This window comes from Xyrauchen texanus, chromosome 50, assembly GCF_025860055.1.
Source record: "Xyrauchen texanus isolate HMW12.3.18 chromosome 50, RBS_HiC_50CHRs, whole genome shotgun sequence".
Lineage (NCBI taxonomy): Eukaryota > Metazoa > Chordata > Actinopteri > Cypriniformes > Catostomidae > Xyrauchen > Xyrauchen texanus.
In genome coordinates, this window is record NC_068325.1 from 22,895,985 (window position 1) to 22,918,533 (window position 22,549).

The 22,549-nt window shown below is 43.9% G+C and overlaps 1 pseudogene; it reads left to right on the forward strand.

Moving 5' to 3' along the window:
* The first annotated feature begins 194 nt into the window (after positions 1 to 194).
* Positions 195 to 18,691, forward strand: LOC127641209 (myosin heavy chain, fast skeletal muscle-like; annotated as a pseudogene).
* The last annotated feature ends 3,858 nt before the right edge of the window (positions 18,692 to 22,549 follow it).

A 22,549-nucleotide genomic window follows, 5' to 3' on the forward strand; every position in this document is an offset into this window, starting at 1 on the left:
ATCTGTTCTGATTACGTACGTAAATGCTCTTCTGTTGAGATAAAACTGAGATTCTCAATTGAAATGTTTTTCAAAATCCATTGAGGTTTTTTTAACTAAATAAAGATCTTGTGTGAACCTCCAGTGGAGAATCTGGTGCAGGAAAGATTGTAAACACAAAACGTGTCATTCAATACTTTGCAACTGTTGGTGCAATGTCTGGAGGCAAAAAAGCAGAACCTGTGCCTGGAAAAATGCAGGTTTGTGAACACCTCTTCAAGATAACTGCATAGATTATAGTATGTTATTGTGCTTTATCTCAACATAATTCTACAATTACATCTAGGGATCACTGGATGACCAAATTGTTGCAGCTAACCTCCTGCTGGATACTTATAGTAACGCCAAGAATGTGAGGAACGACATCTCTTCCCTTTTCATGAGTTGCTCTGATCAGATGGATCATTATACAGTTTTAGTTTACTTTTCAAAGCTGGCTGTTTAACACTGATGTTATTTAATTTTTTTGTCCCAAATCTTCTTAGGGTAAATTCATCAGGATTCACTTTGCCACCACTGGAAAACTGGCTTCAGCTGATATTGAAACTTGTAAGTTGCATTGTTTTGAGACAGATACATGCTTTATTTTTGAGCTAATGTGGATGAGTCACTTAAAGTTGATTATTTGTTGTCAAAGATCTGCTGGAAAAGTCAAGAGTAACATTCCAGCTGTCTGCTGAGAGGAGCTACCACATCTTCTACCAGCTCATGACTGGACACAAGCCAGAACTGATCGGTGGGAAATCCACAGAATTTTGTTTTTAATAAAACATTTTTTGTTTTTGTTTTGTAACATTGTTTACATGTTGCATTTAAACTCTTTACAGAGGCCCTGCTGATCACCACCAATCCATATGACTATCCAATGATCAGCCAGGGTGAAATCACTGTCAAGAGTATCAATGATGTGGACGAGTTCATTGCCACAGATGTAAGTGTACAAACACATTATTATTCTTCAGAATCTATTGAATAGTAGAAATAAAGACAAATACTTGCGTATAAACATAATACAGCATTACAAGAAACAGTATAACAAACTCTTCTCAATTCTCTATTATTTTCTATGTGAACAAACAGACCGCCATTGACATTCTGGGCTTCACTGCTGATGAGAAAATAAGCATCTACAAGCTGACAGGTTCTGTGATGCATCATGGCAGCATGAAGTTCAAGCAGAAGCAGAGAGAGGAGCAGGCTGAACCAGATGGCAATGAGGGTAAGATGTACTATTAGGACAGAGACGCTCCACATATCAGCATGAAAACCTTAATTCCAGTGCTGAAAGTTGACTGGAAAACTGTTGTTCCTCAGTGGCTGATAAAATCGCATACCTCATGGGCCTGAACTCTGCTGACATGCTGAAAGCTTTGTGCTACCCAAGAGTAAAGGTTGGAAATGAGTTTGTGACCAAAGGACAGACGGTCCCCCAGGTGAAGACTTACCTACCTAACAGCAATTTAAATGCGAAAAAATTTGAAATGTCTCAGTAGACATTAGGGCCTCCAGCAGCTTCAACTTTCTGGTTAGTCAGTATGAACACTTTATCACAGATGACATTTTATCAAGTCATCCAGAAAGTATCACCACACACAGTATGGATTAGCAGTCTGACGGGCTGCTGTAAAGTGTGTCCTGTGCAACGCAGTTGATGCTGGTGAGAAATTAATGCTTGCCTGACTCTATTGCTGGATTCAGGCTGTTTGTGTTTTCATGAAAAGTGCAGCAACACACACACACACACATTCCACTAGCTTATATCTACTATCAGACTCCAGATAAAACTTGTTCAGTTTCAGCCATATTTTTCACATAAATGTAATGGGAGATATATTTGGTCATTACAGATGTCCATACAAACAAAGAAAAAAAATTATAAATATTTTATGACTGAGGAATTTTCCTCCAGCTGATCATCGACTACTCAACACATGGCCAAAGTTTTGCTAGTGGCAGAACTAAGTGACTAGTCAGCACAACCCCAAGTAGTCATTTTTCTTGACAAGTAAACACCTAATATAGCTACAATAACTTTTGAATTTCTCAGGTGAACAATGCTGTCTCAGCTCTCTGTAAGTCTGTCTATGAGAAAATGTTCCTGTGGATGGTCGTCCGTATCAATGAGATGTTGGACACAAAGCAGCCCAGACAGTTCTTCATTGGTGTGTTGGACATCGCTGGATTTGAGATCTTCGATGTGAGTATCAGTTACTAATCTCTCTCTAAGAATCACAAGATGACAATAAGAGTGGGTAGTAAGAACTTGCCTCTGTTTAAATATCAGTTCAACAGTTTGGAGCAGCTCTGCATCAACTTCACAAATGAGAAACTGCAACAGTTCTTCAACCATCACATGTTTGTGCTGGAGCAAGAGGAGTACAAGAAAGAAGGCATTGACTGGGAGTTCATTGACTTTGGTATGGACTTGGCTGCCTGCATTGAGCTTATTGAGAAGGTAAGATAATGGACTTTCAGCAAAAATAAAATGAGTATTCACAAAATGAGATGTACATGTTGCTTGTACTTGAGTGTCAGTATTTCTTGAACAGCCAATGGGCATCTTCTCCATCCCTGAAGAGGAGTGCATGTTCCCCAAGGCCACAGACACAAGCTTTAAAAATAAGCTGCATGATCAGCATCTTGGCAAAACTGCAGCCTTCCAAAAGCCAAAGCCTGCCAAAGGCAAGGCAGAGGCCCACTTCTCTCTGGTGCACTACGCCGGCACTGTTGACTACAACATTTCTGGCTGGTTGGACAAGAACAAGGACCCACTGAATGATTCAGTTGTTCAACTCTACCAGAAGTCATCCCTCAAACTGCTGGCATTTCTGTATGCCGCTCATGCATCTACTGAAGGTATAGATCTCAACAGCCTTCAATATAACCATTTGTGACTTCCAAGCCAACAGCAGAAAGTGTTCATACATAATACATTTTAGCAATCTGCATACTGTATCTCTTAATTACAAAAAATTCTGTTATTATAAGGTACACTTCAAGTCATTGTGTAATTAGATAAAATACGATTGTTAATTGTGTTTAAAAATAAGTAACTAAATAATTGTATTAATAACCTGTTACGATCCTGTGTTGTCTGCCCCGTGTTTTCTGTTTCACTCTCCACTGATCACATTCCATGTCACGTTTTCCTTGTTGTCCGCCCCGTGTTTCACTGTCCTTGTATAAACTACATTTCCCACAATTCCCGACCTCCCTCACTGCCTGCACTCATCATTGTTCTCACCTGTGTCTCGTTTAGTCTTCATTGTGTCTGTGTATTTAACCCTGTTTGTTTCTCCATTCCCCTGTCGGGTGGGCAGACGGTCACGGACGTTCCGGAAGAAGAGTGGGGTTGACGTGTCGTGTAGGTAGGATCGTTGGTTTGAGCATTTTTGTTTGGCGGATTTGCATAAACTGTACTGTGACTGTACATCATGTCAACTAGTTCAGATGGGGAAGAAATGGATTGGACGATACCCAAAACAGCGAGATTAAAAAGGGCTTTAAGAGAGAGGAATAGAGAGAAAAGTTGGTCGGAACATAGCGAGACTGGTGAAGGGAATACGAGCAAAAAACTGAGAGCGAACATTAATCAGTTTGAGAAACAGAAAACTGATAAGAGGGAGAGTGATCAAGAAAACATATGGAAAGTTATTATTGAGTTTAATCAGGATGGTGGACATTACCACCCGATCAAACTTACCAAGGCGATAGAGAAAGAAATTGGTAAAATTAAATTCGCTAGGTTTATGAGCAATAAAAGAATACTGATACATGCAAGCAGCAAACAACAGCAAGGAAAAATACTCAAAATGTCCTCACTTCAAGGGGAAAGGATGAAAGCACATATACCAGGAACAATGGCAAAAATGAGAGGAGTCATCTCAGGAGTTCCAATAAGTATGTCAATGGAAGATGTCATAAATGAGATACAGGGAGGTAAAGTGACTGGAGCTACGCGTCTTATAAGTAAACGAGATGGATCACTAAAGGAAACTCTATCCGTGGTAGTACAATTTGAGAAAACTCTCCCTGAATCAGTACAAATGGGGTACATAAAATATAGAGTGAGAGAGTACATTCCCAAACCAATTCGATGTTACAAATGTCAAAGAATGGGACATACAGCACAGCAATGCAAAGGGAAAATAAGGTGTGCTAGATGTAGTGGTCAACATGAATATGGTAAATGTGAAAAGGATGCTAAAATGAAATGCTGTAACTGTGGAGGGAGCATAGTGCTGCATTTGGTGGTTGTGAAGTTCAAAGAGAAGCCAGAGAAGCCCAGAGGGTTAAGATTCTAAGTAAAGTATCCTATGCAGAAGCATTAAAAACAGTGAGAGAAACAGGATCAAATAAAAGCCCCAGTGGAATTGTTCAAAAAACAGTAATATCAGATAATCAAGAACAAAGGCAGACGCCAGTCCAAACTCAGGTTAAATGTGATCACAAGTGTGAAGTTAATGATGATACATTAGTAGTGAAGAAGGTAAACTTTGTAGCCTTCATTTGTCACACTATCAATGTTGCAGTACAGTTAAAAAAGAAAAGTGACAGAATCAAGGCTATTGTGGAGGTAGCAGAAAGATTACTTGATATAAGAGATGTTAAAGCAGATCAGATACATGAAATGCTGACAGCAACTGGAAATGGGGAACATACACAAGCTGAGGGTTAGAACGCTAGTTATGGTAATCCATATACTACAGTGGAATGCCAGAAGCCTAATAGCAAATGGTCAAGAATTGAAAAAATATATTCATGAATTAGATGTAGTTCCAGATGTGGTATGCGTACAGGAAACATGGTTACGACCCCAACTAGATTATGTCATACCAGGGTTCAGTTCTGTAAGGTATGATAGGCCTAACAATCAAACAGGGGAGGTTGTGCTACCTTTCTGAAGGATGGGTTGGCATATAGAAAACTCCCTTGTCCTGAGGATATGGAGTGTATAATGGTAGAAATCTGTAGTCCAAAAAAGAGGAACATATTAAACTGATTAATTTTTATAACCCATGCAAAAAATTAAGTATCGACAGAATAAATGAAATGGCAGGGAATGTATACAGGAAAGAAATATGGTGTGGAGATTTTAATGCGCACAACAGCCTATGGGGTAGTAAAATTACAGATAATAATGGGGAAATAGTTGAAGAAATTATGGAAGAAAGATTATTGGTATGCCTTAATAACGGAAAAGGTACAAGAATAGATGTGAATAGGGGCAATACATCGTGCTTGGATATTACACTGGTGTCAGAAAGTTTGGTAAATAAATGTGATTGGCATGTTAAGGGTGAATCGACCATAGGAAGTGATCATTTCCCAGTTCTCACGACAGTTAATACTGAACATTTGTATTCAAGAAGGGACTACAATTAACAGATGGTGTTTTGAGAAAGCAGAATGGGGAAAATTTAGGACATGTTGTGAGAAGTCAGTCAATCGGGTTACATTAGATGGAAACATAGAAGAATGCACAAAGCAAATTACAGAACACATTATTAATGCAGCAAAGTCCAGTATTCCACAAAAAACAACAAAGGGAAGGAACAAAGTGGTACCTTGGTGGAACGAGGAATGTAGTAGAGCTGTAAAAGAACGAAACAAGGCATTAAGAATATTAAAGAGGAATCTGGTACATGAGAATGTTATAGATTATCAAAGGAAAAGGGCTGTGGCACGTAGGATAATTAAAAACAGCAAAAAGAGAAATTGGAGAGAATTCTGTTCCAATATAGGTAGAGGAGTAGAGTTAGGGGATATATGGTCTATGTTCAAGAGAATGAATGGAAAAAGGACGTCGGTTAAAATCCCAGCTTTGATAGATAGAGAGAAGATGGTAGTGACAGATAAAGAAAAGGCAGAAGTGTTAGGTAGGGTATTTGTGGCAGTACACAGTTGTAATCACCTGAGTGAAATCCATAAGCAGCAGAAAGAACTTGCACTTAGAGAGAACAAGGAAGTGAAGATGAAAAGGGAGGATGGGGTGTCAACGCTAGATATGGATTTTACAATGTCGGAACTCAACATAGCTTTGATAGGCACTGGATATACAGCTCCTGGGCAAGATCAATTGTGTTATGCCATGTTCGGCAGATACCAGTTGAATCATCCAAATTAGTATTAAGACTTTTTAATAAGATATGGAGGGAAGGAATACTGCCGCATAGTTGGAAAAGTGCAGTAATATTACCATTTAATAAGCCTGGTAAGGATCCAGCTAACCCTGACAACTATAGGCCTATAGCTTTGACATCACATTTATGTAAATGGATGGAGAGGATAATAGTTCGCAGATTATCACATATATTGGAACAGAGAGGATTGCTGACAAATATACAAAGTGGATTTCGGAAAGGACGATCTACAATAGATGCATTAGTTAGAGTAAGTAATGATGTGGAAAAGGCATTGAAAATGAAAGAACTAATGACAATAGTGTATTTTGACATAGAAAAGGCATTTGATACCATGTGGAGGGAAGGACTGCTTATTAAATTAAATAGAATGGGTATTGGAGGAAGGTTATATAATTGGATTATGGACTTTTTAACAGGTAGGAAAATTAAAGTTAAGGTTGGATCGGAGATGTCAATGGAATTGGATGTAGATAATGGTATTCCCCAGGGAGTGCAATTAGTCCAATACTATTTAACATAATGATAAATGATATTTTTTCAAACTTTGATGGATGTATCAAATCTGCACTATATGCGGATGATGGTGCCATTTGGATGAGAGGAAGGAATGTGCCATATGTATTAGGAAATATAAGGAAAGCAATTAATAAAGTAGAGATGTGGTCATATAAGTGGGGGTTTAAGATGTCGACGAGCAAATCTTGTTATATGATGATCACAAAGATGCGTAAGCAATATGCTGACAAGTTAACATTATATGAACAACAAATGGTGAAAGTAAATGAATTCAAATATTTGGGTCTATGGTTTGATAATAGGTGTACATGGAAAATACACATTAAGCATTTAGAAACTAAATGCAAAAAAGTTATAAATCTTCTGAGAGCTGTGGCTGGATGTGACTGGGGTGCAGATAGACAGTCTTTAATTAACATCTATAGGGCATGCATGAGGTCAGCAATTGATTATGGTTGTGTAGTTTATGGAGCAGCGGCAAAAACAACATTGGAAAAAATTAAAAGATTACAGTACAGAGCATTACGTGTATGTATCGGTGCTGTTAAGACAACCCCACTAATGCTATACTAATAGAAGCAGAAGAGATACCATTGGAGTTAAGAAGAGAGAAACTTGCGATGACATATTGGATCAGACTTAAAGGAAGTGGGAATGACAACCCAACCAAAGATACAATTCAGGAATGTTGGGAGTATGCAAAATATCGGGGGTTTGGGTTTGGATGGACAAGGGAAGAAAGAGTGAGGGAATATGAAATGGAAGCCTTAGATTTCACCACGGCCAATCCAGTAAGTAATATACCACCATGGCTTTTCCCAGAAGTAAAGATTGATGTTAATATCATGGAAAAGAAAAGAGAATGGAGAATGGAGGAAGTGGGAATTAATACAAGCAATTACATGAGAAACAGTTATTTTGATTATTTAAAGATTTATACAGACGGAGCCAAGAATAAACAGGAATGTGTGGGAGTTGGTATTCATATTCCAGATTTTAAAATAAAATTATCCAAAAGACTAACTGACCGGTTATCTGTATATACAGCAGAAATAGTAGCAGTCATTATTGCATTACAGTGGGTTGAAGAGGTTAGACCAGACAGGGTGGTAATATGCACAGACTCTTTAGCTATCATAAAAAGTATTCAGTCAATGATATCGGTCAGAGAAGATCTACTAATAGAACTCTATCACAGTTTGTTAAGATTGCATTGGGGTGGTATAGATGTTCAGTTTTGTTGGGTACCAGCACATGAGGGGATAAAAGGGAATGAGATTGCAGATAAACTGGCAAAAGAGGCATTACTAAAGGTAATAACAGTTACAATTCCATTAGGGAAAGGTGAAGGAAAAGCGGTGGTTAAGAGGAAAGGACTTGAAATATGGCAGAAATGGTGGGAAGAAGATAGGAAAGGAAGGAAATATTATAAATTACAAAAATCTGTCAGTATTAAAAATGACATGGAAAAAACCAGGAGAGAGGAAATTATAATGACAAGGCTAAGGGTGGATCACACAGGGCTAAATGGCACTTTATTTTTAATGGGCAAAAGGCAAAGTGAGAAATGTGAGAACTGTGGTGTTAAAGAAGATGCTGAACACATAATATTGTACTGTACATTGAATGAGGTGGAAAGACGGGTATTTAAAGATAAGGTCCAGCAGACAGGGCGGGAGTGGAATCTGGTAGGGATTCTGGGATCAGAAGGAGAGAGAGAGGATATAAGAATTACCAGGGAGGCACTATTTAAATTTTTAAAAGACACAAGGTTGTGGAATAGAATTTAACTAATTATTAAGTAACATGATGATACACACTCCAGTACAGTAGGTGGCGGTATGCACCTAAAAGTTGTTTGCAATCCGCCAGTAAAGAAGAAGAAGAAGAAGAAGAAGAACATTCCCCTGTCGGTCTTTGATGTATGTAGATGCCTGGTTCCCGTGTTTTCCGTTGTTGGTTTCCCCGCCTGTTAACTCCTTGTGTGCCTTCGTGTTTTTGTTTTACTTTTTCCCATTGTGGATGTTTCATTTGTTCGTGTTTTTCCGCCCTTGTTATTCAATAAAGTCCCGCTGCATTTATATCCTCGCCCCTCGTCTGCTTTCCTGCTCACCTACACTCATAACACAAAGACCGACCAAATATGGATCTAGCGGCGAAATTTACCGAACTGGCCCAGGCAAATTTGACCATTCGCGAGTACTCTCTTCTCCACTGTCGCCATCTACACCGGGTTCGACGACGCTTCCCTGAAATCCATCTACTGGATCGGGTTACCATCATGCCGGTGGAGGGAAGCGCCAGAACCCGGAAAGCACACGTGGAGAGAGTATGTGAGTCTCGTGGTAGAGAAACTCGCTGCCGAGGAACCACCCCTCTTTATTCCGGCCGACGAGCCAGAGCCCACGCCTCCCACAGTCAGCGAGCCAGCGCCAACGCCTGCCATGGTCAGTGAGCCAGAGCTCACGCCTGCCACAGTCAGCGAGCCAGAGCCCACGCCTGCCACGGTCAGCGAGCCAGAGCCCACGCCAGCCATGGTCAGCGATCCAGCGTTGCCAGCCACGTCCGCCTGCAGGAGGAGGAGAAAAGGAAAGGCCTCTGCCCTCCAGCTTCTGCCTACCTCTGCCAAGCAGCCAGCGTCTGTAGCCTCGACCGTCCCAGAGCCAGCGCCTGTAGCCTCGACCGGTCCAGAGCCAGCGCCAGCAGCCATGACCGTCCCAGAGCCAGCGCCAACAGCCATGACCGTCCCAGAGCCAGCGCCAGCAGCCATGACGTCCAAGAGCCAGCGCCAGCAGCCATGACGTCCAAGAGCCAGCGCCCCTTGAGCCCTCCAGGGCTCCTCCTCTCGAGCCTCCCAAGCCTTCCAGGGCTCCACCTCTCGAGTCTCCCTGGGCTCTGCCTCTCATGTCTCTCGAGTCTTCCAGGGCTCCTCCTCCCGAGCCTTCCAGAGCTCCTCTTCTCGAGCCTCCCAGGGCTCCGCCTCTCAAGTCTCTCGAGTCTTCCAGGGCTCCGCCCCCCAAGCCTTCCAGGGCTCCGCCTCCCGAGCCACCCAGGGCTCCGCCTCTCAAGTCTCTCGAGCCACCCAGGGCTCCGCCTCTCTAGCCGTCTAGGGCTCCGCCTCTCAAGTTCCTCGAGCCTTCCCGGCTCCGCCTCTCGAGCCTCCCAGGGCTCCGCCCCTCAAGTCACTTGAGCCTCCCAGGGCTCCGTCTCTCGAGCCTTCCAGGGCTCTGCCTCTCGAGCCTCTCGAGCCTCCCAGGGCTCCACCCCTCAAGTCACTCAAGCCTCCCAGGGCTCCGCCCCTCAAGTCACTCGAGCCTCCCAGGGCTCTGCCTCTCTAGCCTTCTAGGGCTCCACCTCTCAAGTTCTCCAAGCCTCCCAGGGCTCCGCCTCTCAAGTTCCTCGAGCCTTCCCGGGCTCCACCTCTCGAGCCTCCCAGGGCTCCGCCCCTCAAGTCACTCGAGCCTTCCAGGGCTCCGCCTCTCGAGCCTCCCAGGGCTCCGCCCCTCAAGTCACTCGAGCCTCCCAGGGCTCCCCCCCCAAGTCACTCGAGTCTCCCAGGGCTCCGTCTCTCGAGACTTCCAGGGCTCCGCCTCTCAAGCCTTCCAGGGCTCCGCCTCTCGAGCCTTCCAGGGCTCCGCCTCTCGAGCCTTCCAGGGCTTGGACTCCCGAGCCTCCCAGGGCTCCGCCCCTCAAGTCACTCGAGTCTTCCAGGGTTCCGCCCCTCAAGCCTCTCAAGCCTTCCAGGGCCCTGCCTCTCAAGCCTCTCGAGCCTTCCAGGGCTCCGCCTCTCAAGTCTCTCGAGCCTCCCAGGGCTCCGCCTCTCAAGCCTCTCGAGCCTTCCACGGCTCCACCTCCCGAGCCTCCTATGGCTCCGCCTCCCGAGCCTCCTACGGCTCCGCCTCCCGAGCCTCCTTCGGCTCTGCCTCCAGAGCCTCCTACGGCTCTGCCTCCAGAGCCTCCTACGGCTCTGCTCCCAGAGACTCCTGAGCCTCCTACGGCTCTGCCTCCCGAGCCTCCTACGGCTTTGCTCCCATAGACTCCAGAGCCTTCTAGGGCTCCGCCTCCAGAGCATCCTACGGCTCTTCTCCCGAGCCTCCTACGGCTCTGCTCCCAGAGACCCCAGAGCCTTCTAGGGCTCCGCCTCTAGAGCATCCTACGGCTTTTCTCCCGAGCCTCCTACGGCTCCGCCTCCCAAGCCTCCTACGGCTCCACCTCCAGAGCCTCCCACGGCTCCGCCTCCTGAGGACCCAGGGCTTTCCATGGTTCCGCCTCCCTTGGCTCCGCCTCCTGAGGACCCAGGGCTTTCCATGGTTCCGCCTCCCTTGGCTCCGCCTCCTGATTCTCCTTCGACTCCGCCTCCTGGGCCTCCCACAGCTCCGCCTCCTGAGCCTCCAGAACCTCCCCCAGCTCCGCCTCCAGAGCCTCCCTCAGCTCCGCCTCCTGGGCCTCCAGAGCCTCCCTCAGCTCCATCTCCAGAGCGTCCAGAACCTCCCTCAGCTCCGCCTCCTGAGCCCCCAGAGCCTCCCTCAGCTCCGCCTCCTGAGCCTCCAGAACCTCTTTCAGCTCCACCTCCTGAGCCTCCCTCAGCTCCGCCTCATGAACCTCCCTCGGCTCCGCCTACGCCTTCCACGGCGCCGCCTCCCAAGCCTTCTACGGCTCCGCCGACAGTGTACCCCACGGCTCTGCCTGCCTCTGCTCCACCCCCAGGGTCTCCTGCGACCCTGCCTGCACCTCCTTCGGCGCCGCCACCCAAGTCTTCGACTGCTCCGCCTCAGAAGTCCTCCTTGGCTCCACCTCACGCAGCTCCACCAGCTCCCCCAGTGGCCACTCCTCCTCCCAGGCTCCCTAAACCTGGCCCTGCCCGGTTGACACCTCCCTGGCCTCCTAAACCTATCCCTACCCGGTGGACGCCCCCCAGGCTACCTGACCCATTCCCCGTCTCATACCACCATGGACTGCCTGTTGGCCCTCTCGGCCTCCCTGGTCTGCCTGTCCGTCCCTTTTGCCTCCGTGGACTGCCTGATTGCCCTTTGTGCCTCCTTGGTCTGTCTCTGTGTCCCTTGTGCCCCCTTTTGTCTGTCTGTTCTCCCCCTCTTCTAGCCCCTCTCGACTGGAACATTTTGCTTTTGTTATTTTTGTGTTTCCTTTGACCGTCTGGAATCCGGTCCTTTTGAGGGGGGCTATGTTACGATCCTGTGTTGTCTGCCCCGTGTTTTCTGTTTCACTCTCCACTGATCACGTTCCATGTCACGTTTTCCTTGTTGTCCGCCCCGTGTTTCACTGTCCTTGTATAAACTACATTTCCCACAATTCCCAACCTCCCTCACTGCCTGCACTCATCATTGTTCTCACCTGTGTCTCGTTTAGTCTTCATTGTGTCTGTGTATTTAACCCTGTTTGTTTCTCCATTCCCCTGTCGGTCTTTGATGTATGTAGATGCCTGGTTCCCATGTTTTCCGTTGTTGGTTTCCCCGCCTGTTAACTCCTTGTGTGCCTTCGTGTTTTTGTTTTACTTTTTCCCATTGTGGATGTTTCATTTGTTCGTGTTGTTTCCGCCCTTGTTATTCAATAAAGTCCTGCTGCATTTAGATCCTCGCCCCTCGTCTGCTTTCCTGCTCACCTACACTCATAACATAACCCCAGTAAGCAAGCTGAAAGTGACTGTGGCAAGGAACAAAAAACTCCATAAGATGTTGATTAATGGAGAAAAATAACCTTTAAAAATAACACTAATTAATTCCCAGGTGAAGGTGGTGGAAAGAAAGCAGGCAAGAAGAAGGGTGGTTCCTTCCAGACTGTGTCTGCGCTGTTTAGGGTATACACAAAATCATAACATAAAATGAAAACATTTCATTTGAAAAAATCTGGGTGTAGAGATTAATGACATGAGCAATTCCACAGGAGAACTTGGGAAAGCTGATGACTAACCTGAGGAGCACTCACCCTCACTTTGTGCGCTGCTTGATTCCTAATGAGTCCAAGACTCCAGGTAAACTTGATCCCTGAAATGTTCAATGCATCACAGTTTTATTAAAGTCATTGGAACCTTAAAAACATCTCAATTTCAGGTCTGATGGAGAACTTCCTGGTTATCCACCAGCTCAGGTGTAATGGTGTGCTAGAGGGTATCAGAATTTGCAGAAAGGGTTTTCCCAGCAGAATAATCTATGGCAGTGGTTCTCAAACTTTTTACACCAAGTACCACCTCAGAAAATATTTGGTTCTCCAAGTACCACCATAACGACCAACATTAAAATACAGTAGTAGTAGGCCTAATTATTCAGCTACAGTTATGCACAGCTCAAAAACCAGGCAGTTTTATTTATAATAAAATAATAATTATTGTTTCCATGGTGACACGTCATTGCTTGTCACGTGACCACAGCCACTGAATGACTGATGATCTGCTTTTATTTCCTTTTTTATTCAAAATATTCACAAATTTGTTAGCTATACTATAGCATTACCATTATAATCATCACCTTTATAATTATCACGTTAGTTGAGCTCTATGGGCGATGGGCGCCACCTGATTATAATGGATAGGAATATTATTGCCTCTTCCATAGACATCAGTGTGTATTTTACAAACTCTAAATATATTGTTTTTTTTAGTACTTATGTGAATTTAAATGTCTGAATGTCTGAATGATATGACTCCGCTGAGTGTGTACGTCTCTGGCTCAGTGCCAGCCAACGCACGAAAGCACAGTTTTAATTTATCAGTTGGTCAAGTCATGCACTCACAGTTCTACTCACACCGGTGAGATCGAAATTCAATGATTCCTCTGCGTACCACTAGAGGGAGTCTGCGTACCACACTTTGAGAACCAGTGATCTATGGTGACTTCAAGCAGAGGTTAACATAAATGCATTTGGCCCTTGTTCTTCACCTCAAGATGAAATAACTCTATGGCTTTTTTTTACATTTCTAAACAAACATAAAATCCTCCCTAATATCTTCTAGATACAAAGTATTAAATGCCAGTGTCATCCCTGAGGGACAGTTTATTGACAACAAAAAGGGTTCAGTGAAACTCTTGGGCTCAATTTATGTTGACCACACCCAGTACAAGTTTGGGCACACTAAGGTGAGCTACATATCAAATAATGAAGGACAAACCTTCATAAAGGATAACCGTTTCTTCATTATTATACTGCTGCAATCATTTAAATGTCCTTGTAGGTTTTTTTCAAAGCTGGTCTGCTGGGTACCCTTGAGGAGATGCGAGATGAGAAACTGGCATCGCTGGTTATCTAGACTCATGCTTTGTGCCGTGGATACCTCATGAGGAGAGAGTTTGTCAAAATGATGGAGAGGAGGTAAAATTTACTTAGAATATTATCTTTAAAACAATACTGACCAGAACCAAATTGTTATATTGACTGCTTTGTTGATTATATTTTTTATTCAGAGAATACACTTGATTCAATACAACATCCGCTCATTCATGAATGTGAAACACTGGCCATGGATGAAGCTGTATTTTAAGATCAAGCCTCTTCTGAAGAGTGCAGAGACTGAAAAATAAATGGTCGCCATGAAGGAGAACTTTGAGAAGATGAAAGAAGATTTAGCAAAGGCATTGGCCAAAAAGAAGGAGCTTGAGGAGAAAATGGTTTCAATCCTACAGGAGAAAAATGACCTTCAACTGCAAGTAGCATCTGTGGGTATTTCAGTTCTTTTGTAGTGTATATGTGGACCTCACAGGCATATAAGCAAATGTACCTGTATAATATACTGTAATAAATCTCTCTGATGCTGAGGAGAGATGTGAAGGTCTCATCAAAAGCAAGATCCAGCGAGGCCAAACTCAAAAGAGACAACCGAGAGACTGGAGGACGAGGAGGAAATCAATGCTGAACTGACGGCTAAGAAGAGGAAACTGGAAGATGAATGCTCTGAGCTGAAGAAAGATATTGATGACCTGGAGCTCACCTTAGCAAAAGTGGAGAAGGAGAAACCTGCAACTGAAAATAAGGTTCATTTAAATCACATATTCCACACACTGCCTATTCTTCAGGCTCTTGTGAATGAAACTATTGAACAATATTTTAATTTAGATGAAAAACCTGACTGAGGAAATGGCCTCTCAGGACGAGAGCATAGCCAAGCTGACCAAAGAGAAGAAAGCCCTCCAAGAGGCACACCAGCAGACTCTTGATGACCTTCAGGCAGAGGAAGACAAAGTTAACACTCTGACAAAGGCGAAGACAAAGCTTGAGCAGCAAGTGGATGATGTAAGATGATTGGCTTCAGAATTAGGTCATAAAGATGAGAAGATGAATATAGCTTTCTTCTGTTGTTGTATCCCAGATTGTAATGCACTGTGACAACATTTCTATGACAACAGCTTGAGGGCTCTCTGGAGCAAGAGAAGAAGCTCTGTATGGACCTTGAGAGAGCCAAGAGGAAGCTTGAGGGTGATCTGAAACTGGCACAGGAGTCCATAATGGACCTGGAGAATGACAAACAACAATCAGAGGAGAAGATTAAAAAGTGAGTAGAAGTTAATTGTGTGCAAGAATCATTGAGATAGAATACCTGTGCCAGGTAATTCAATAGCAGATTTTACCAAACATCAATTTTTTCAAAACAGGAAGGACTTTGAGATAAGCCAGTTTCTCAGCAAGATTGAAGATGAACAGTCTTTGGGGAGCACAGCTTCAGAAGAAGATCAAAGAACTTCAGGTAATATCCTTTATAGGTTGAACTGTAAAGTAGATGCATCTCTAGGCAAGACATGTTCCCAGTTTAACAAGATAATTATATTTTTTCATTAATAAGGCCCGAATTGAGGAGCTGGAAGAAGAAATTGAGGCTGAGCGAGCTGCTCGTGCTAAAGTTGAGAAGCAGAGAGCTGATCTGTCCAGGGAACTTGAAGAGATCAGCGAGAGGCTTGAGGAAGCTGGTGGTGCCACTTCTGCCCAGATTGAGATGAATAAGAAGTGTGAAGCTGAATTCCAGAAGTTGCGTCGTGATCTTGAAGAATCCACCTTACAGCATGAAGCTACAGCAGCAGCTCTCCGGAAGAAGCAGGCAGACAGTGTGGCTGAGCTGGGAGAACAGATCGACAACCTCCAGCGTGTCAAGCAGAAGCTGGAGAAGGAGAAGAGTGAATACAAGATGGAGATTGATGACTTATCAAGCAACATGGAGGCTGTGGCTAAATTAAAGGTAATCACATGGACTACAGATCATCAAACAAAATGTCCCTTAAAGACACCTGTACTCATCCTTGCATTTCTATAGGCTAATTTAGAAAAGATATGCCGTACTCTTGAGAACCTACTGAGTGAAATAAAAACCAAGAATGATGAGAACCTACGTCAACTGAATGATGTTAATGCACAAAAAGCAAGACTTCAGACTGAAAATGGTAAGTATTTCATGGTAACAGGTTACATTGTTTAATAATAAATATACATGACTAATGCTATTCTGATCTATCAGGTGAATTTAGTTGCCAAATGGAAGAGAAAGATGCTCTTGTATCTCAGCTGCCCAGAGGAAAACAGGCTTATATTTAGCAAATCGAGGAACTCAAGAGACTTGTTGAAGAGGAAGTGAAAGTGTAACAACATCTTTAATGTCTAAAAATATAGTTACATCCATGTTTTTCCAGAAAATTCAAAATGCCCTGGCCCACGCGGTTCAGTCTGCCTGCCATGACTGTGATTTGCTCAAAGAGCAGTTTGAGGAGGAACAGGAGGCCAAACTGAACTGCAGCGTGGACTGTCTAAAGCCAACAGTGAGGTGGCTCAGTGGAGAACCAAATATGAGACTGATGCCATCCAGCGCACTGAGGAGCTTGAGGAATCAAAGTAAGTAAAGCAAAAAAGTATTGAACAACTCACAATTGCTAGAATGAGATAGCATAATTTCATATATCTGTCCTCAGGAAAAAGTTGGCCCAACGTCTGCAGGAAGCTGAAGAATCCATTGAGGCTGTGAACTCCAAGTGTGCCTCTCTGGAAAAGACCAAACAGAGACTGCAGGGTGAAGTAGAGGACCTCATGATTGATGTGGAGAGGGCAAATGCATTGGCTGCCAACCTTGACAAGAAGCAGAGAAACTTTGACAAGGCAAGAAAGACATTGAATAATCTACAAAATTAACTTTGGTCCATGCACGTTAATGATTGATTTAATGACGGTCTAATTATAGACCGATTTCAAATCTCCCGTTTATGTCAAAAATACTAGAAAAGGTAGTATCCTCCCAAATATGTTCATTTATACAGAGAAGTGGTATATACAAAGAATTTCATAATTCAACATTCTCTTGAATAGGCTGAAGAATTATGTTGGCATTTGTGGAGATAAATTAGCATGGTTTAGGTCATATTTATCAGACCGCTACACCACTTTGTCTATGTAAATGAGGAATTGTCAAACCAAACAAAAGTAAAGTATGGAGTGCCACAGGGATCAGTTTTAGGGCTTCTGCTTTTCTCCATGTATATGCTTCCCCTGGGAGATATTATCAGGAATCGTGGAATAAGTTTCCACTGCTATGCTGACGATACACAACTTTATATTTCTTCAAAACCTGATGAGATTTCACAATTCTCGAAATTAGCAGAGTGTATCAATTAAATAAAAGATTGGATGGCCAGAAATTTCCATCTACTCAATTCTGACAAAAAAGAGGTACTAATTATTGGACCAAAAAACTCTAAAAATAAGCCACTAAAATATAATTTGACTCTAGATGGATATTCTGTTACATCATCTTCAACAGCGAAGAACTTAGGTGTTATGTTTGATACCAATCTGTCCTTTGAAAATCAAATTACAAATGTTTGTAGCACAGCATTCTTCCACCTCAGAAATATTGCTCAATTACGGCACATGCTCTCTGTTGCTGATGCTGAAACACTAATTCATGCGTTCATGACCTCAAGACTAGATTATTGTAATGCATTACTGGGAGGATGTCCAGCAAGATCAGTAAATAAACTTCAATTGGTTCAAAATGCAGCAGCCAGAGTGCTGACGAGAACCAAAAAATATGATCATTCTGGCCTGTTTATAGTTCCTAGAATATCAAAATCCATAAAAGGGGGTAGATCCTTTTCATATTTGGCTTTTAAACTATGGAATAGTCTCCCAAACACTGTTCGAGATCCAGACACACTCTCTCAGTTTAAGTCTAGATTAAAGACTCCTCTATTTATCCAGGCATACACCTAATTTATCCTCCAACCCACAGTTAGGCTGCTTTAGATGGGTCTGCCGGAACCAGAAATATTGAGCATGATTTATAACTCTGCAATAAATTTAATGGCATCTATGCTAATATTATTTTATTTGTTTCCCTATCTCAACCTCGGGACTCCTATCCGGAGGTCACCAGAACCGGCTGGATCAGCAGCATTCCTGCTTCGTGTTGGACTCCACTGCTACATGTTGCTGAATGATGATGACTAAATGCAGCAGTTGCCAGACAAACATCACTTCGGTCTATTATGATGGACTTGAGAGGATGAACTGATGCCAACTCAAACCATAAGACATGGGATACTTCATATGCCATTGTCTGAACCTTGGATTTAGGATGGAGCACACCAAACCTCACCGAAATTACAGGCCAGGTTGAACTGCGTTTCACATCCCTGATCTCTGCCTGAATTACCACGGTCTATTGATGGATTACGATCTTGAAATGGAATGCATAGAATAACAATTGCCAACAAAAGCCTTCATCAGCCAATTAACAAGGACAATTGCATCTATGTGAACTTCTGCAATTTATCTAGATGGACTAGTCGCCTACAGCTTGCTCACTGGGGTTATTAATACAATTATCATTTAATTATTTTTAAACACTATTAAAAATCGTATTTTATCTAAATTACACAATGATGATTAATTGACTTTATAGACATTACAGTTTTATCATCTCTTAATGCTGATATTCTGTAAAGCTGCTTTGAAACGATGTGTGTTGTGAAAGGCGCTATACAAATAAAATTGACTTGACTTGACTTGACTTCAAAGCCTGTGGTCATTAATCTTAACACAGTTCAAACAAAATCGATGTTTAAACATTGACCCTTAACACTTACTTAGTTTAGGGTTAGACCATGACTTTAACTATACATAAGTAATATTTACATTATATTCATGATGTTAGCCAGAGGGGAACTGGCCCCCATAGTGAGTCTGGTTTAGGGTTAGGGTGGGGTTAGTCAGAGGGGAACTGGCCCCCATAGTGAGTCTGGTTTAGGGTTAGGGTGGGGTTAGTCAGAGGGGAACTGGCCCCCACAGTGAGTCTGGTTTAGGGTTGGGGGGTTAGTCAGAGGGGAACTGGACCCCACAGTGAGTCTGGTTTCTCCCAAGATTATTTTTCTCCATTAATCAACATCTTTTGGAGTTTTGTGTTCCTTGCCACAGTCGCTTTCAGCTTTCTCACTGGGGTTATTAATACAATTATTATTTAATTACTTATTTTTAAACACGATTAACAATTGTATTTTATCTAATTACACAATGATGATTCATCGACATTATAGACATTAAAGTTTAATCGTCTGTCAATGCCTGATCTTCTGTAAAGCTGCTTTGAAACGATGTGTGTTGTGAAAGGTGCATACAAATAAAACTGACTTGACTTGACACGCACTAGTCTGTGTTATGTGAACTGCTGACATAGGTGCAAGCAGGCTGTTGCATGCTAGAAGCAACTGTATCAGCCGCACGTATCCCTCCCCAACGCCCCAGAAAAGGTGTCATATACAGACCTTAGGTTCACAGCACCCCTGAGGGGGGAACAGGTGCTACATGAACAACATGGGAGCAAGCCCGGCAGCCGCAGCCTTTTCTCTCGCATAGGGTGTGAAGCGGCTGGGCTACCTTAACGCTAAGAAATGCATAGGGGAAGGCAGTCTTTCCCGATACTATTCTTTCAGGGGGAAAAGACCCTGCAGAGGCCACGTCCTGCCCAGACTAGAGGGAGGTGATATGTGGCTAATACACCACGTGGGTTGTCAAACCACACCTGGGAGCGGTGCAGTGGTAGGTCTTGCCTGATGAGGGAGGAGCTCTACAAACATGGCGACCGGGGGTAGTGGGACTGCCCAAGTGAGACACAGGTCTGCCGGCAGGGGTACCGTACAATGGAAAATACATCACAGGGAGTTGCCTGAAGAGGGAATTAAGCCTGTGGAGCCCTACCCCAGTACGGAACACTTGTGGCTCGTAGTGGGTCTGGTCGCAAATTGCTCCGCTGAATTCGCAGGCCAGAAGGCTAGGGAGGAAGAACATCCAGGAAGCGATGCTTAGGTGCCATTGGCCAGTGCCCACAAGGATGCCACACTTCTCATCGAGTGTGCTCGAACCCGCAAGGGAGTGAAAGTCTGGAAGGCCAAGGAAATGGCGTCGACAACCCAGCAGGCAGCCTCAGTTTGGAGAAGGCATTCCCTTTCCACCATCCGCCGAAGCAGACAAAGAGCTGCTCAGAACATCTAGAACTCTGCGTGCGGTTCAAATTGATACACAAAGCACGTACTGGACACAGCAATGAGAAGGCTGGGTCTGGCTCCTCCCAGGGCAGCTTGCTTCCAGGTTCATGACCTGGTCCCTGAAGGGGGTCTTAGAAACCTTGGGCACGTAACCTGGTCGCAGTCTCAGGATAACGTGAGTATGTGCCGGACCGAAATCCAGGCAAGTCTCACTGACAGAGAACGCTTGCAGTTCCTCAACTCTCTTGATGGAAGCTAGCACTATCAGGAGGGCCATCTTCCAGGAGAGTGCCTTGAGCTCAACTGAGTCAAGCGGCTCGAAGAGGGGTCTCTGAACGCCCGAGAGGACCACTTAGAGATCCCAGGAGGGGAACAGCCTTGGCCGGGGAGGATTCAGCCTGCTGCGCCTCTAAGGGACCTGATAATCAAGTTGTGCTTACCCAAGGACTTGCCGTCCTCTGCATCATGGTGGTCCACGATAGCGGCTACATGCACATTCAAGGTGGAGGGGGACAGCCCTCTATGTGGCTATGAGTGGCGCCCTGCCCTGTGGAACCGATCAACTAGCCGTGAGGAGTGAGGGGGGGATGGAAGTTTCGAGTCCAGCCTCAGACTCGCGGCGGCCCGGGAAAGCATAGCAGACATCCGCGCATCAGCCTCAAACCGAGCCCGCTGTACGCCCCAAATCACCTTCATTGCCAGCCACGGTGGCCCCATTTCCGTAGGAAGGAGGCATGGTACGGGGGCCAGCTGAAGTGGCTTTCTATCGTGAGGAAAGAAAGCCACGACCACAACGTTGCCATGGCTATGTTCTCGCAGTGATAACATGAACAATTCATAAAACGCTGCCTGCGTGTGATCGCAGCCCAGGCACACGAGGCAGCTCTTATGATGGTCAGAAGTGGAGAGAAATTGACCGCATCCAGGAACTACACAGAGAAGGAAAGACATCTTTAAAAAGACACGTCCTGAAAAGGACATTCAATGCCTTCTGTGTATTGCGTTTGTGTGTGAAAATAAACTCTTTTAGAGAAATAAATCTCTTTTAGGAGGGAGAACACACTTTTAGACTGAAGCGATGTCGAAGTGCCAAGGGGCATGGACTGCACAGCGTGCAGAGAGAGAACGCTGCTGGAATTGCACCGTAGATCCAACAGCAGTGCTCTGCCACAGAAGTGAGTGGAACAGCAGTGAGACTCAGCTTGCTGATGCACAACCGCTCGGCTCCGAAGACAAAATCTGACTGACAGACTCATGCCTGCTTCCCTTTATACCCGTATGTCCAGGGGCGGGACATGCAAATTCTGTCTGCCAATTTCTCATTGGCCTTTTCTCAAGTTCAGAGGTACGCAAGGCTCCCAAGGAAGACTCCTTGTGTCACTTAATTCAACACAACGTCAAATGAGTGACAGAAGGGGAACACAAGGCATCATATGAACAAAATCACATAACCATGTTTTATCAACAGTGAATTGCTAAATAGCTTACCATAAAAAAGAACCTAGTAAGACATAAACTGAACATATTGGCCAACATAAACATTCGGCATGATACTGGATGATAATGGATAGTAAAAATACAAACACAGAAGTGAAGAATGAATCAGCAAGGAGAAGTGGCAAGAGCTACAGCTTGCAGGAAAAACAGTTGTGATACAGAAAAGTTCTATGGATTTTATAAAACACACGCTGATGCCTAATCAACAAATCAAAGAATGTACCAAAGAAATAACGCAAGCACAAATAAATACAGACCTATATATAAAATCTAATGCCTTGGTAAGCATATGTAAAATAATAAAAATAGCTTAAGAAACTTTGGCCTACCTTTGACATCTTTATTTGGGTTAAACAGGGCTACATCGAGTCTCTTCCAGAGATCACTGTGAGACATTATGGAGTAAACAGAGATTCGAGCAGCTCAGCTGAATTGTCCTTAAAGTCAGCATGAAATGAAAGTTACGACAGACTTTTTTTGTATTGTGTCGTATTTCCAAGTCAAAAGGCTGAACAAAAAATAACATAGGTTGGGGACTTGATTTTATTCATCAGCTGTTGACTGGATTGAGAAAAGTGGCCATTGCAGACCTGGATGCGAGCAACACACTTTTTCCACCATGCCCGACTGACTTGAGAACTGAATGATAATCTAACTCACAACATTAATCCATGTCCAGCACACAAACAGCACACTGCATTCTTTGCTAATGATGAGGCTGAATCTCAATGAAGATGAATGAGAAACAAGCGATTAATAGATCACATTGTTTTCAAGAACCCTTACTCATGCTGTACATCCCAAGATACCTGCATTTAAAAATATTAATGATGCATCCGACTTGCATTGTATTAGTCAGTGATCAATTCTGGAATAATTCAGGTG